This window comes from Phoca vitulina, unplaced genomic scaffold (genome assembly GCF_004348235.1).
Source record: "Phoca vitulina isolate PV1807 unplaced genomic scaffold, GSC_HSeal_1.0 scaffold6, whole genome shotgun sequence".
Taxonomy (NCBI): Eukaryota; Metazoa; Chordata; class Mammalia; order Carnivora; family Phocidae; genus Phoca; species Phoca vitulina.
Genome location: NW_022589709.1, coordinates 63,467,176 through 63,484,583, shown reverse-complemented (window position 1 = coordinate 63,484,583; position 17,408 = coordinate 63,467,176). Strand labels below are relative to the sequence as shown.

At 37.2% G+C, this 17,408-nt stretch overlaps 1 protein-coding gene and 1 non-coding gene across 5 annotated transcripts in view; one reads left to right on the top strand and one right to left on the bottom strand.

Moving 5' to 3' along the window:
* The window catches only part of PDE4D (phosphodiesterase 4D), a 1,449,177-nt gene that overhangs the window by 1,004,338 nt on the left and 427,431 nt on the right, over nt 1-17,408 (bottom strand). The gene's annotated exons all lie outside the window — the stretch shown is intronic.
* Nucleotides 16,585-16,689, top strand: LOC116632479. Its single transcript, XR_004299424.1, has one exon. It is a non-coding gene; the product is annotated as a U6 spliceosomal RNA (small nuclear RNA).

Here is a 17,408-nt window from a genome sequence, read left to right as displayed (position 1 = left end):
CCCGTTTGTTCATTTATTCATTGATTTACTCATTCATCGGTCCTATTAATATTTATGAGTTCTATTGTGTGCCAGCGGCTATGGAATGCCTCAAAAATTCAAGAGTGAACAAGAGGATGTCCTATACCCTTGTAAAGTTTCTAGTGAAGGAGAGAAGACAGACTGTGGACAAATAATTTCAAAAACAATTAATTAAATAAAACGACTATTATAAAGGAGATATAAAGCACATTCTGAAAGCATGTAACTCCTAACCTTTTTATGTACATTACTTTTCAGCTGAAGAAATCAAAGTTAGTACCGAAATATGGAATATAAGCAGCAAGTTTTTATTCTGACATTTTTTATTTTTAAAGGGATTTCTTAAACACCACTAAAAGATCTTATTTTATTTTAAATTCCAGTATAGTTAACATTCAGAACACTACACAATCTTAAGATGACACTTTTTAGTGTTATGCATATTATCAAATTGATACACAAAAATTAAACAATCAAAATGAAATACAAATGATATATTTATATCACCATCATTTTGAGGATTGGGGAAGAATTAGTGGGTTCCACGTTTTTCTTGCAAGTCATAACCATTTTTATAAAAAAAGCCCATATACTACAAGCATCTTAGTATGTCTTTGGCCCTGAAACCATGTAATCCTGTGTCTTTAGTTTAATCCACACCAAAATATTTGGGTTTTTTTTTAAAGATTTTTATTTATTTATTGAGAGAGAGAGAGAATGATAGAGAGCATGAGAGGGAGGAGGGTCAGAGGGAGAAGCAGACTCCCTGCTGAGCAGGGAGCCCGATGCGGGACTCGATCCTGGGACTCCAGGATCATGACCTGAGACGAAGGCAGTCGCTTAACCAACGAGCCACACAGGCACCCCACACACCAAAATATTTGTGTATAATTTCTGATTTTAAGACATTTTCTAGGTTTATCAAAAACCTACAGATGTCTTTTCTTCAGCAGTAAAATTTTACCCTGAGGAATTGTACCACTGTACTGAGGTTTCTTCATTCTCTTTTGGATGATGACAAACACAGCTATTTGCAGCACAATGGCAGTTCAGGTGGCCGCACTTAATATTCCAGAACATACTATGTGTTGTAGAAAATAAACTCTGATTATATTATAAGTGCTATGTGTTATCATTCATTTAGAAATAGATTTTGAATGTCAAATCCACTCTATTCACCAAACCGGAAACATGTCCTCTTTCAAGTTACCTAATTGTCTTTACTTCTTGAGGTGAATTCTTTAAATTTCACTAAGGACAACACTGGACACATTTATCTATCTGTAGCTTCCATCAGCCACAACGTTCATATTTTATTAGGTTCTAAGCATAATTCTCTTTTGAGTTTTTCTAATATAAAGACTTACAGCTCACCACACACACACACACACACACACACACACACGAATCAATACCTCTTTTTTGGTACAAATGTATCATTGTATAAAAAGACAAGAGTGCTAATGTCACCAGCAGGATACAAGCTGTAGCCTGCTTTTCTCATAGTGAAGTGAGACTTTGTGATCACCTGTCTTTATCCTCACACCCATTTTTTCTGTTAATAAAAGGTATATGCTGATGAGCCTGCTGGGTGGGTGGAGACTCCACCTTGGACACAGAATGACAATATCCTAATTAAAGCTGTGTATGGCTACAGTCCATGTCATTTATGTTACTATAACTTTGACCAAATGAGTTAATCAGCTTTCATTTTGATTATATCCAACTATTACTCAGAGCCTCACACTCTGTGGACATTTTATCCATGTTCTTAATCATTTAAATTGGTATTTGGGGTATGAGGTAATATTCAAAAAACCAAAATGACCAGTTATATATTATTGGTATAGGTGATATTAGGTGTGTGCCCATTCAAGACTAATGTCACCTTATAATGACCAACTTCTCCACAATGCCAGAGGCAGTCCCTAAGCAGTATGTCAGATAACAGACCCTGGCATTAACTCTCTCGGTACCCTCAATGTGTGCTCTTGTTTCATTTACTTCAGGACATATGAGGTAATATTTTCAGCAATAAGGTGTTTCTTGCTTCTTTAAGATTCCTACTTACAATTAGGTGAACCTGGAATTCTTTCATAACTGTGACATTTCATAAAGAAGAATTCCTTCTCACTATGAAGTAGAATACTTTATTTTAGCTGATTAAAATAAAAGCTCATGAAAGTCACACTGACTCTGATTATTAACTTCAGTTTTATAATTGACCTATCATTACTAGTTCTGTTAACAATACCAGTCATTAAGTCATAAACTGCTCAGAATTTTTATTTTGAGAATTACTGCATGAATAAAACTCCAGAATTACACACACACACACACACACACACACAATTTACAAATAAAATCTTAAAACATATATTAGAAATAACACAGGGGCCAAAATATACATATATATACATACATATGTGTATGTATATGTGTGTGTATGTGTGTATATATATGTATGTGGTATCTATATCCCACTAGTTGAAAAATGAAAATGTTGGTTGGTGGTCCTATTTGCCTTATTTCTTCAGAGAATTTTGTACCTATAATCACAGTTCTATACAGTACTCTTAGGGTACTGTTGTCCACAGCTTCCCTTTCTGTTGGGGAAAAATATGGGTCACTCCTTGTCACATCTTAGTCACCCTCTGAGAACAAGCCATTCATAGAAGAAAGCATAGCTAATTCTTTCAGCAACCAGAGACCCTTTTGTGCCCTGCGAGGGCAATGTTACAAACCTATTATGTGGTATACAATTTTAATGGTAACATCTGAAAATAACTGAATTCTCAACCAAAGGATACTCATTAAGACCCATAGCTTATTTTCTCCTAAATAAGTATATTTTGCTCTATATCAAATGCTATTCTCTTGTCTGGGTTATTTCTAACCTGCAGGAAACACACAAAACAAAACAAATTAAAAAAAAAACTGTGGGGAAAAGGATTAAGACTGAACACCTAACACATTTATAGGACGTTCCAAAGTTTAGCTCTGTCCAGAATGCTACAATATTCACAGATGGCAAGAAGCAACTCAACAAATATAAAGACGTAATTATAGTTGCGAAGTCATTATCAAGGAGTAAGAAAGGGGGAAAAAAAAGTCCAACCACTTAGGACATCACAAAGATCAATGGCATCAACAAATATAGCCGTATATTCCAAATTGCATATTATTCAACTTTCCCAGAAGACTGACAGCTCCTGGAGGGAAGGGACCATATACCTTTTGACTGAGCAGGATTATTTTACATTGTATTATAGACTGCAAATATCTGTTATGTTTACTATCCCCCCCAAAAAAAGCTATAGTGTAAAATCACAAAAAATTAAAACCTCATTAGTTCACAAATGAAGTTTCTGTTGACACAGAGGTACTTCCCTCCACTGTTTCATATAAGCTCCAAACTTGCAGAAACAATGACAGATTTGCAAGGAGTTTGTGCAGAGGAGGAACAAGGGGAAAGCAGTGTGGCTAATGATTCTAAGGTGTGCACACATCTCTGTAGTTCATTTCCTCATACCTTTCTTCAAGGAGGAAATGAGGAAAGGTAAATAAATTATAAAAACTGGTTTAGAACAACCCAGCCTATTATCGTTTCCAGTAACATTAAAAAGATAAATTGCACATATAAAAAATTACATATATAGTATATCACCCATGATGTATTATATAAAATAAAATATGCATATATTGCACATATAAAAGTAGCTAGGTACCATGCCTTGTTCTAAGCACTTTCATATATTTTCTCCCTTCATCCACATAATAACTCTAAGAGGTTGAAATGATTATCCATGAGGCATAAGAAAATTGAAAGAACATGAAGTTAGGTGACTTCCCCAAGGTGAGCCAGTTAGTAAGTGGTGGAGCCGGGACTCAAAGCCAGGCAGTCTGACCCCAGAGCCTGGGCTGTGAACCTCCACTCTGCGCCATCTGCATCGAAACTACAGCGTGCAGGGACCATGGAGAAAGGGTGAGAACAGAAACAAGCAAAGTCACTTAAGAGTGGAAAAAGAAAAAGCTTAACAATGAAACCGAGGTGGATGGGAGGTAAGAAAGGAGAGGTGAAGAAGGGAAGGGAAGAAAAGGGAAGACAATAAACAGATACTAACAAAAGAAGGAAGTACCATGAATTTCTGTGTCCTCTCCGTACAATTTTCCTAATGATACTGGAGGGTGATGAGAAGCCCTTCAGTGATTGCTCATTGCCTTTCAACTCATTTCAGCAGAAAACTTAGGTAACCGCCACATAAAAAAACTCATAAAATACCAATTTATGTATGAATCATATTCCAGCTTCTACTCCTGAAAATTGCCTGACTTCTTCATTGTCAGTAAAATACTGAGTCTTCCGTGAATGAAGTCATCATCACAGCATTTTCTAGGTCAATTCAAAATACAAAAGACCACTGGCTTGTATTCAATGTCTTTTCCAAATGAGGCTTATAGGCAATACTGAGAATTGGAAGCATCAACCCCCCAAAAAGAAGTTTATACTGAAACTCTGCTCAGATGTCTGTCATATATGAATGACAGAAAAGGAGGAGAAGTAGCAATAGTGGTACAATTCATAGAAAAAGCATGGCCAACAGCCGTGATCAGTGTGCGTGCTAACTGAATTTCCCCTGCAAGAGAAACAGCAGAGTGTTTGGGGTAGGTGACTTTGCTATAAATGATCTCCAGATGATCACAGATTCTTCTCATTCTATGATTCCATAGATCTATAATTTGAAAGCACAATGATATATTCCAAAAGAGAAGTTGAGAGGCTCAATTTCTGGGCTCTGCTCTCAATGTTGGGCAACTTACCTTATCTTTCTGGGCCTGAGTTTCCATATCTTTTTTTTTTTTTTGCATTTTTTTAAATTTTATTATGTTATGTTAATCACCATACATAACATCATTCGTTTCTGATGTAGTGTTCCATGATTCATTGTTTGCGTATAACACCCAGTGCTCCATTCAATACATGCCCTCTTTAATACCCATCACCGGGCTAACCCATCCCCCCATCCCCCTCCCCTCTAGAACCCTCAGTTTGTTTCTCAGAGTCCATAGTCTCTCCTGGAAATTGGAGGGGGGGAGTTTCCATATCTTTAAAATAATGTATACTTTTCAGTTTTTAGAACCTCTGACTTTTCATTTACCACTGCATTTGGTGATCACCATTTGGCACATACAAGCTGGCATGTGGGCGCAGGTACATACGTGCACATGCGTGCACACACACAAATTTCTAGCTTGATATTATTATGACTTTCTATAGCCCAGGTAGAACTTACACCCATTTTAGTAAAGATCAGTGTTTATCTAACCTAAAGATTTCTTTGGATAGCACATTTAACAACTCACGAGAAAACCTACTCCAATATCTCCTAACGCCAACTGAAAGGAATTTTGTCATATACATAAATAATTGTTTTAGAATTGAAATTTTAGCCATCTATTAAGGTAAATAAAAACAGTGTGTTCTTCTATGACTGAGATAGGTCACTGAATGCCAGCTTATGTTGGATGAAAGCAAAGTCTCTGCACAGAAGAAATTGGAAACTAAGGGACTTAGAGGATGAAAATAAAAGCTATAAAGGTATTATGCAAAATGGAAATAAAGACCAGTAATCAGTCTGGTAAATATCCAAAAGTTTAAAATTGAAAAGTAATACAACTATTAGGATATGCTTATTTTCACATGCAGTTGTGTGGGTCATCTGCAATGAGGCATCTGAAGGCTCATATGCCTTAGAGGCCTAAAGTTGCACTTAGTCATGAAAAAATTTTAAAAGAGTGATATGAAGTCAATTAAAATTGGCAACAAAATTTTGTCCAAAATGGATCTGAAGCTATAGATCCTCAGATACCAGGAGGGTAGTTTCTTGCCCCCTCCACCAAGAATGTTCTACAGGGCTCTTCTTCTGTCACCCATCTATTAAAATTTCGTGCTCCTAGGATTCCAGCCTATCTCACTTTCATGGAATAATCTCATTCACTCTTAAAGGTTTAACAGCAGCTTGTATCTGATGAGTTCTAAATATGTATCTCCAGCTGCAACTTGTACAAGTCAAAGTCTACCAGTCTCTGCAACCTGCGTGTCTCACAGGAACCTCAAAGGCAACATGCTCAAATTTAACTCTCTATCTTCCCCCTCAGACTAGCTCATTCTCCTCTGGTTTTTTTTAAGATTTTATTTTTAAGTAATCTCTACACCCAAAGTGGGGCTTGAACTCAACCCCAAGACCAACAGTCTCATGCTTCACTGAAGGAACAAGCCAGGTGCCCTTTGTCCTCCTATTTCCTTCTCCCCCCCACTGACAGTATGATCATCCACCCAGGAAATCAAGCTAGAAATACAGACATTATTCCTGACTGTCTCTCACTCAGCATCCAAACAGGCAGCAAGTCATGCTGATTTTTACTAATTTTTTAGATCTAATTTTTTTTTTTAAAGATTTTATTTATTTATTTGAGAGAGAGAATGAGATAGAGAAAGCATGAGAGGGGGGAGGGTCAGAGGGAGAAGCAGACTCCCCGCTGAGCAGGAAGCCCGATGCGGGACTCGATCCCGGGACTCCAGGACCATGACCCGAGCTGAAGGCAGTTGCTTAACCAACTGAGCCACCCAGGCGCCCCTAGATCTAATTTATCTTGCTTCCATTCTGACTACCTTTGGACAGGTTCTCAGTCTTACCTTGGCTATTAAAATAACATTTTAGTTGATCTTTTGCCTCGTAAATTTATTCCTTGTGCAGCCAACAGAGGGATCTTTGAAAAACACAATTCCATCTATTTCTCTCCCCCGCTGAACATACTTCAGTATCTTCTGAGGTCTTTGAGCCTCTCCCACCCTTAGCGTCACACAGAGGATTATTCCCTTGGGAGCTGATCCCTCTCAGCCAACCCCTCCAGGTTCTTCTCTCATTACTCCATGACTTATTTGTTTTGTTTTAGCAACACTAAAATACTTGGATTCCTCCACATATCTGGCCTTAGCTAATACGTCTGTGATTTCAATATGCATCCTTTGCCCAAAAACACCATGACGCCCTTCTTTAATCTTTCTTATATCAACCTAAATAAATTTTTCACATCTGTTAATACTCAGCTCTGCCAACACCTGATCTCAGAAGCCTTTCTTCATTCACTTTCTCCTCAATAGCCCCTTCCCCCTTGTGCTTCCCAGCCCTGGGGTACTATCTCTACCTTCCACTTAGAACATTGTATTGCTCTTATTTTCTTATTTCTGGGCTGGTCTCTCTCACTAGCAAGCTATGCGATCACTGAGGTCAGATTATTTGACTAGCACAATGTCTGGCACTCCATAAATACTGAATTAAATAACTAATATAAATATGATACCAGATTCCTAACTTCAGTCTTTCGCTCATGCAGAGTATTTAAATGAGATCTGGATGTAGGTGCTTATAACTAAAGCCATTTTTTCATTTGAAGGAAATAGATGACACATTCAGAGAGAAGTTAAGTTACATAATTCCCGTCTCTAGGTTTGGAACACAGTCTTACAACTGACTGTGATCGTGTTGATATAAAATGTCTGTGTAAGTATGACTGTTCTGGATGGAAACTTAGTAAGATTCTCCAAATGTGCTGTTTTATACCTTGTTGGATTTAGATCTTTTGTTTAAAGTGTAGAAAAATTACAAGAAAATATCCTACAATTGACCCTCAGGTTAGCTAAAGCCATGGAAAAGCAAGGGGCCAAAATTTGATGTTTAAAAGACACTTGAGGGCACCTGAGTGGTGCAGTCAGTTAAGAGACTGACTCTTGGTTTTGATCTGAGAGTCGTGAGATGGAGCCCCTCCTCCAGCTCCCCACTGAGTCTGCTTGAGATTCTCTCTCCCTCTCCCTCTGCCCCTCCAGCTTGTGTGCACTCTCTAAAATAAATAAATATATCTTTTTAAAACATAAAATAAAATAAAGGACACTTGAAAAAGTGGTGAGATTTAAAAGGCTCCTGAATGTATAACTAAAGCTTTGAGCATTTTGAGTGATGGTGATTGCTCTCACTTCTATCTCAGAACCATTAAAACTCTACCAGACTATGATAAAAATGAGTAGTGTAATAAACTCTGGGCACTCTTGGTTTTATTTTTATTTATTTTTTCTGCATTTAATCTACTGATTTTATATGGTGCTAAGAGAATATTATTCTACAAGCGGTCTCTCAAACCAAAATAATGAAAAGTGAAAGAAAGAAAGCCTTCAGAGTTAAATGATAAATCCCCTTAAGAATTATTTATACTTTGTAAAATATTCCTCTTTTTGTTTTGGATTTTAACACTGTTATTGTGAAAACTGTCTGTCCAAATTTATAAAGATATAAATGCAAGTAATATCCTTGGAAAATGCCATCTGTACTCTTAACTTGTGCCCTGGGGGAAGAGAAGATAAAATAAACAAGGCCTACTAAAAAGTATTTCTATAAGAAGCTCTTTTATGGAATGAAGATAACAGGGAACTAGCAAAAGAAAGATCATAAATGTTAGAACAGCCCATAATAACATCTGCAAGGTCACTGTTAAAATACAATAAAATAGTCTATATTGCCAACCTCTTAATCCCCTGTAACATTTTAGAGAAGAAAAGTGCAAGGTAGTATTGCCATTCATAAGATAGATGCCAAATGAAAACTCTGTAATAGGAAAATCCTCCTTGTCCATTTTTATGAAGAAAAATAAATTTCAAATCATAGTTATTTATTGTTATAGAATCCCGAATGGTTACCTTAACTCAAACCTTTATGTCAAAACAAGGATGTACACACACACACATATACATTTTATTGAAAGGTGCCTCCCATACTGATACAGTGTTTCTAACCTCTTTGGGAAACTAAAAACAACAATGAAGTTTGAAATTCTACCTATCCTGGCATTATCTAATATTTATACTTTTTTTTTCAATAAGAATGTACTTCCTGTTTTCTGCCTAATACTGTAATGGCAGGTACATGGCATTATGCATTTGGCAAAACCCATGAAACACTGAGATTTTTGCTAAGAATTACCCACTTTTGTGTTGTGGTCATCTGAGAACGCGAGTGCCAACTGTCTGTAATCTTTGCACTTCCTGGTTTCTTAAATTCTAGTAGCAGCTCTCCTGATTCCCTAACTCTGAGCTCTTGGAACAACTGTGTAATTTTATAATTACTTGTATTATATACTGTCCTGTGTGAAATTCCTAGAACATGGTCATATACATTTATTATCTCTCCCATCCTAGATGCCACCAAAGGGGGGAAATGTACAAAACCATAATGGTAGTAAGGAACCAGAAGAGTCATCAGAAAGCAGAATATTTCAACAAATGAAGGAGCCAAAGCAGATAAAGAAGTGATACTTAATGAAACAAAGTAAAATAAACTAGAGTTTGAAGTGTCTAGAAGGGATATAAATGAGGGAGAGAGAAATTGAGATTGCCTTGTCTAACCAAAAAAGGTTTAGAAATCCAAAACATCAAGTACAGTGAAGTCCAGAAAGAGGACAGCAGTGAAAAGGGTAACTGATAATAAGAGTTGTAATACTAAGTCTCTAAATATAGAAGTAGCTGTTAAGTCTCACCGCCAGAGGGAAATATTTGAAGACCCTTCACTAAAAACAAAAACTTCACTGATAATAATAAAGGAAAATATAATAGCTCCACAGGAAAGACCTCCACAATCTGCCATGTTCTGATCCTCCATAAAACCATCAATTCAGGAATATTATGCAGCCATCAAACGGAATGAGATCTTGCCATTTGCAACGACGTGGATGGAACTGGAGGGTATTATGCTGAACGAAATAAGTCAAAAAGAGAAAGACATGTATCATATGACCTCACTGATATGAGGAATTCTTAATCTCAGGAAACAAACTGAGGGTTGCTGGAGTGGGGGGTGGGGCGGGAGGGATGGGGTGACTGGGTGATAGACACTGGGGAGGGTATGTGCTCTGGTAAGCGCTGTGAATTGTGCAAGACTGTTGAATCTCAGATCTGTACCTCTGAAACAAATAATGCAATATATGTTAAGAAAGAAAAAAAGAAGAAGAATGTAGCAGGAGGGGAAGAATGAAGGGGGGGAAATCGGAGGGGGAGAAGAACCATGAGAGACGATGGACTCTGAAAAACAAACTGAGGGTTCTAGAGGGGAGGGGGGTGGGAGGATGGGTTAGCCTGGTGATGGGTATTGAGGAGGGCACATTCTGCATGGAGCACTGGGTGTTATGCACAAACAATGAATCATGGAACACTATATCTAAAACTAATGATGTAATGTATGGGGATTAACATAACAATTAAAAAAACCCATCAATTCAGCCCTATCACCCTAAAGCAAAATTCAAGTCAGAATTCATTCAACTTTTCATCCCTTGAACTTGAATAAAAAGATGATCATGGCTCATCAGGCATCTGAAGAAAACCTTCCTTGAAAGAAACAAACAGAGGAAGATAAAATGACCCAAATGAAAAAAATAATTTGGAGAAAATTCATTAATATTTTCAGCTACTATCCTAAGAGAAATGTCAAAATATTCCTTCACTATAACACGATCAAGATGTCATGATAATGTAACAATCAGAGAACAAGAAAGAGCTAACAAAAACAGGAATGCTAAAATAAAAGATTCAATGGAAGAGTTAGAATATAAATATGAGAGAAGTTCCTAGAAAGTAGAATTTCTTTTTAAAAAAATGATTTATTTCTTCATTTGAGAGAGAGAGAGAGAAAGAGAGAGCACGAGCGCAACCGGGGGCGGGGGGGGGGAGGCAGAGGGAAAAGTAGACTCCCGGCTAAGTAGGGAGCCCGATGCAGGGCTCGATCCCAGGACCCTGGGATCACGACCTGAGCCAAAGGCAGATGCTTAACTGACTGAGCCACCCAGGTGCCCCTAGAATTACTTTAAAAGATAAAAAATAAGATAGGAAAGATAAGAGACAGTGAAACTGATCTAAGAGATTCTACATCCAACTAATATTCCTGGAATAAGAGAATGGAGAATAGTGAAGATGATAAATTATCACAGAAATACTGTAAGAGTATTTCTCAGAGTTTATGGATTCAAATCTGGAGATTCAAAAGACCCACAGCAGTGGGTAGAGGTTGCACCAATAAGCTAAGGCTGCCTAAGGAATCTGCTATAGGGCTGCAAGGAAAATTTTATCAGCCATAAGAAGAAACCATCCCATGTGTGATACCAAAGACTACATCAGCTACTGTTTTCATTACACTCTCCTGGAATCATTTCTTTCATTCTCACAAGTTTAACTGCAATCTGCATGTGATGACTCCTAAAATTATATCTCCAGTTGCAAATTCCATACCTCAGGTAGTCTGCTCTACCTGCATATCTTGCAGGAAAGTAAATGTACCATGTTCAAATTTGATTTACCATCCTTCCCCACGTATCAGCTCTTCCTTCTGTTTCTTTATTCTGCCTGTTCCTGTTTTCCCTTGATGTTGTAGGGGCCAAGGGTAGGCCACCCCCAAAATGTGCCACTTTGGCATGCAGATAATTTTAAGCTGAAAACAAGACCCAAAGAGTCAAGGAGAAACTTTAACCTTCCCTCTAACTGCCTAAAAAAGAATTTAGATAGAGGACCTGCTCCCTTAAGAGAGCTATCACCAGAGATAGCCACAGTATAATGTGAACTAGTAGTGGTAGACAGGGAGGAATTTAGCAAAGTCTGTTTGTTAAAATTCTTGCCTATATCCCATTGTTTCTAAACAGTCCAGCAAACATTTGTTTACAAAACATTTACTCTTTTGTATCTTTCTGTGAATTGCTTTTCTTCCCTGTGAAGTTCCAGACCCCTATCTCCTCCTTAATTCAGGATGACATATATTACTCATTTTGCCTGAGGGTCTTTGGAGTCTCGTCTTTATGCAAATTCTCCACACATATGAAATTACACTTGATTTTCTCCTGTTGATCTGTCGCGTGCCAATTTAATTGAGTCCAGCTATCAGAATCTTGAAGGATGGAGGAAAATTTTTTTTTCTCCAAGAATTGGACAATCATCCATCAAACAGAAACAACCGGATGTTTGGGAGTCACCCTTTATTCTGCGCTCTCTCTCACCATCAGCATACAAACAGCCACAGAGTTCTGTCAATTTTGCTTGCTTTAAAAAAAAACTCTCCAAACCATCTTCCATTTTCCATTCTTACTAGCTTTATGTAGAGTCATATAAATTTGCAGCAATCAAAGGTAATAATGGCAAGGCACTAGACAAATTTATTATGGAACAGAATACAGGTCAAGACCAGATGATGTATATATGAAAACTTACCACAACAACATGGGAATCTTACCATAATCAAGGTGGCATTGCAAGTAGATGAGGAAAATATGGCTATCTCAGTATATGGTGATGGGACCAGGGGTTATCCATTCAGAAAAAAAATAAAGTTATAATCCTTTATGGCATAAGCATAATCACACTTACAGATGGATTTAAAACTTAAATGTAAAAAACAGAACTATGGAAGTATTAAAAGAAAAAATAGGAGATTATAAGACCTTGGATTAAAGACCTCTTCAACAGAGGAGATAAGGAAAATACAGTATGCAAATCATTGAACACAAAGCAGTAGAGGCTTCTATATTCCCTCTGTGGTAGAAACAAGAGTGATCGTGAAAACTGTAAGCAAGCTTTCCCAATGCATTGCTTTTCTTTGCTCCATTTCTCTTTCCATACCCATCCTATTAAGCTATTTTATAACCTTGCTCTTATTCTTTGAACTTCCTCATCTATATCATCATCATCTTGATTTTCAAGTCTAAATGCTCCAAACTGTGTCAGCCATCGCCCATGGAGCCTCCCTACCTCTTTGTCCAGCAAATGCAAAAACACACAAGTGAATTAGAGTTATCCTATGTAGCACTCACTGTATTTCACGCTTTGTACCAAGCACCTTACATACTTCATTTTTAATCTTCAAGACAACTTTCAAGGGAGTTTTTGTGACAACCATTTGGTATAATTGCTTCAATCTCAGTCTCTTTCTCTTAGGAAAACCACTTTTTTTCTTTTTTAAAATTTAAATTCAATTAACCAACATATAATGTATTATTAGCTTCAGAGACAGAGTTCGGTGATTTCACCAGTCTTATATAACACCCAGTGCTCATTACATCACGTGCTCTAATGTCCATCACCCAGTTACCCATCCCCTACCCACCTCCCTTCCAGCAGCTCTCACTTTGTTTCCTATGATTAAGAGTCTCTTATGGTTCGTCTCCCTTTCTGATTTCATCTTGGAAAGCCACTTTTCTAAAAAGCTGATACGTATTTACCTTAAATAACTTACATATAAAAGAAGGAACAAGGATGGAATGAAAACAAATGACTGTACAATTTCACCACCAGACAGAAAGCATTAACATTAGGTAAACATGATTCCAGACATCTTTCTAAGAATGTATTATGATAGATGGTTTGGTGGACAGAGAGAAAGAAAAGGAGAAATGAGAGAAGTATTTTCCTAAAAATGTGAATCATATATACTGTTATTTTTATTTAAAATTATTAAATTTAATTGTAATTGGTATCAACAGAAGGAAAATAACTTGAAGATATAATTGTTAAGCTTTATATAACCATAAGATATTGTGTGAGAAAAAGCAGACAACTCACTCTCCTCTATTTTTTTAAAAAAGAGCATTTTAGTGTTTTCACATTCTCTCCTTCTATCCTCCCTTCCCTTCCTCCCATCATCCTCTTTCTTCTCCTAATTGTTATTCTTACAATAACCAGGTTTATAACATGTATAGTCTCTCTGCAATCATTGTTTGTATCATTGTTTATAATTCATCCTATAGATGAATTTGTCATAGAACAATTACTCTGGAACATTCCTTATAAGACTTAACGCTGTTTGTAAGTTGTGTATGTGTGAGTATTTGATTAGTGCATTTTCTTCTCCCCAAAGACTTAAGTTCCATCCAGTCGGGGGCTACCGTCACACCACACCTCACGCAATGCCTGACACAGAGAAAGTATTCAATACATATATTTGTTGAAGAAGCAAATGTGTTAAGGGTCCCATGGAATGAGCATATAGTACAATAATAATGGTGATTCAAAAAAGGGTGAGGTGCTCAAGAAAAACTTTATAGAAGATGAAATCTTTGAGGACCATTAGATTGTGCTAGATGACAGTGTCACAGGTTAATTTGTATTTTTATTTTAGTGGTGGAATGGAGTAGGAATCAGCAGGAGATTGGCCCAATGAGATAGGGTGCATGACATGATTTTATACATTATGGGTTTTACACACAGAAAACTATCTTGAAGAATAATACCTAAATGTTTACTGTAGTTATCTGAGGGCAAGTGGATTCCAAATAACTTTTTCTCTTCTTCTATCTATCTCTAAAATCTGTCTCTTAAACAATAAACACATACCACTTTTATCATTAGATAAAAAATAATAAAGCAATTTTCACTGTGGAAAAATGCATATCCATAACAATTAACATCTATGGAGGGCTTACTTTGTGCCAAAAATGCTCTAAATACCTAAACAGTATCGATTCATTTCATATTTAAAACAAAACGGTGAGGTAAGATTTATTGCTGTGCTCATTTATGGATGAGGACAATTAGAACCAAGAGAGGTTAAATACTTTGCTCAAGGTCATATAGCTACTAAGGAGAGGAACTAGCATTTGAAACCAAGCTGTCTAGCACCAGAGTAAACTACCCCTCAGAGCAGAGCAACATTTTGATAATCTGAGCTCTCTTCGTACTGTTTTCAATTAGAAGAAATCCAGGCAGTGTTACTGACAGGCACAGACAGCCTCCACTGGGCAATCTCCTCATTTTCCGCTCATCCACTTTAAAACACGAAGACCTTCGAGCTCATTCATTTGATTCTCCCTACCAACAACAGGCCACACGAATAGCTAGGAACATGGCATTTAAAATCCTTTAAGATGCTGTCTCCTGAACAAGTTGCGTATGAAATCAAATCCCTTTATTTTTTCTCCATCCTCTCTTCTTAGACTAAATCAATGGATAATTCATCACCTTTCCTCAACGGGCCGTTTCCAATACCTTCCATTTGATTGGCATTTCTTATCCTAATATAAATGTCATGCCTCATCAGGGTCACATAGTGAAAGGCGCTGTGCTCTGCTTGCCGGAGTTTTCAAGGGCGTTTGGTGACTGCTGTCGTGTACAGCTGATTATCATTCTGCACTGACTTAACTAAACAAAGAGCAGGAACTGCAGGTAATTCTTACCCTCTAGGCAAACTCCATGCCTTAACATAGGACGGAAAACCAAACACACTCGTGAATCAACCTAATAAATACACATCTTGCCTTGTGACTTCTGGGCCTTTTTAGTTTCCTTTTTTGCTCAACTCAGAAAGATGCAGAGAAGCAGGTTTTGAGTAAAACCTTCTTTCTCCAAAGAAGTTCTTTATTCTACTATTAAAAAATTGGATAAGTCAGATAGAGCCCATGTTTAATCATGACTCCTTAATAACTAGGCTATTGCAAATACATTTGTGTGTAGGACCCAGTCTTTTTTCATGTACGAAATTTATGTTTTCCATGAACTTTCTGTATTATATCTTAGTGATTAAGTGTGTGAGTTGGTTGCATGACCCTAAGATTTTTTCAATACTTTAAAACATACCGTTATGTCCCTGCCCACAGCATATTCTTGCATAGTAGTTCTACTTAGTTCATGGAGATGTTTTTGAGCCATCTCCTGATAGCATAGTAGAATTTTTACAACCAACTCAGTTCACTGAAACAATGTAGATAGGTGACCTAGAAAACAGAAGTGAAATATTCAGCTTGGGGTCTAGAATCATTTAATTCATCTAACCATATAATTATCAACTCTCTGTCTCATTCTGTATTGTGTGACTCCTCCTTAACGCATAAACCTCAGGAAAAGGACCAATAAAATCTAAGATGAAACACCACTTTTTCTCATTTATGCTTTTATTACGTGAGTCATCTTTTTCGTAATCATTACTCGGCCTTGGCCTACGTTATTTAAGTTCCTTCTTCTTTTAACTAATCTCATTTGCTTCCATCTATGCTGAACTGCATTGTTTTCTCCTGAGACACAGTGAAAAGAAAATTGTTGTGCTTTTATCTACTCATGTTCTTTCTCTAATCCAGCAGGGAGCTCAGTACTCAATACAGCGTTTTACTGTCACACGATTTCATTGTCATCCATCACCATCTATAATTTTTCCCGAGAAACCACTCTGCTTTTCTGTAATTTCTGGTGCTTCTGCAATGATCACAGACAATAAAATAACAAAATAAAAGAGGAAAGAGCAATTTTAAAAACAAGAGCAATAAATGCATAACATTCTCTGCTCTCTTTTGATACAAATAAATTCAGTCCACTGACATCTGATGTATTCACTCATATATGCCCACATTTCACTTATTCATGTTCCCCAAGTCTCTTCACTCTGGGAAAAAAAACAAAACTGTTGAGGTGTCTTGCACCCTCCCTTGCTAAGCCCTGATGCTTGCTTCCGCACTGAGGTATGATGAGTGTTCTTTAAAGTGAATCTGGTGCTCGCTTCAGCAGCACATATACTAAAATTGTAACTACAGCAAAGATTAGCATGGCCCCCGTGCAAGGACGACAAGCAAATTCGTGAAGCGTTCCATATTTAAAAAAAAAAAAGGAAAAAAGAATAAGGGGAATCTACGTGGCAGAAAGGGACAGCAGAAAAACAGATTGGATAGGCCCAGTTATAGGTCTCTTCACCTGGCTTTGCAAATATAAACTTGCACTGAAAGAGACTAGAAGGAAAGCTTAGTCTTTTTTCTTGAACATCAGGAAAGAAGACACATTAAAGTTCTCCTATAATTTTCTTATCAATTGTTCCATGTCTCAAAAAAATACATGAACTGTTTGTGTAAATACAAGAATATACCTAAAATTTAGAAAATCTAATTGAGCTTGAGAAGAAAAACTACATTAGAATACCACCGTGTCAGGGCGCCTGGGTGGCTCAGTCGTTAAGCGTCTGCCTTCAGCTCAGGTCATGATCCCAGGGTCCTGGGATCGAGCCCCGCATCGGGCTCCCTGCTCTGCGGGAAGCCTGCTTCTCCCTCTCCCACTCCCCCTGCTTGTGTTCCCTCTCTTGCTGTGTCTCTCTCTGTCAAATGAATAAATAAAATCTTAAAAAAAAAAAAAAAAAAAAAAGAATACCACCATGTCTTGACAGATCCCAAATTTCCAACATCTGGAGAATTTCAGCACTTCACTGCTTATTTAATTTACCAGCATGGTTTTCCCAACCTTTTGCTTCTAAAAATGCTGTAGTTTGTTTTGGCAAATGAAAGATCATTTTGATGACTTCAGAGTACCCCTGAAGCAGATTCCTCCT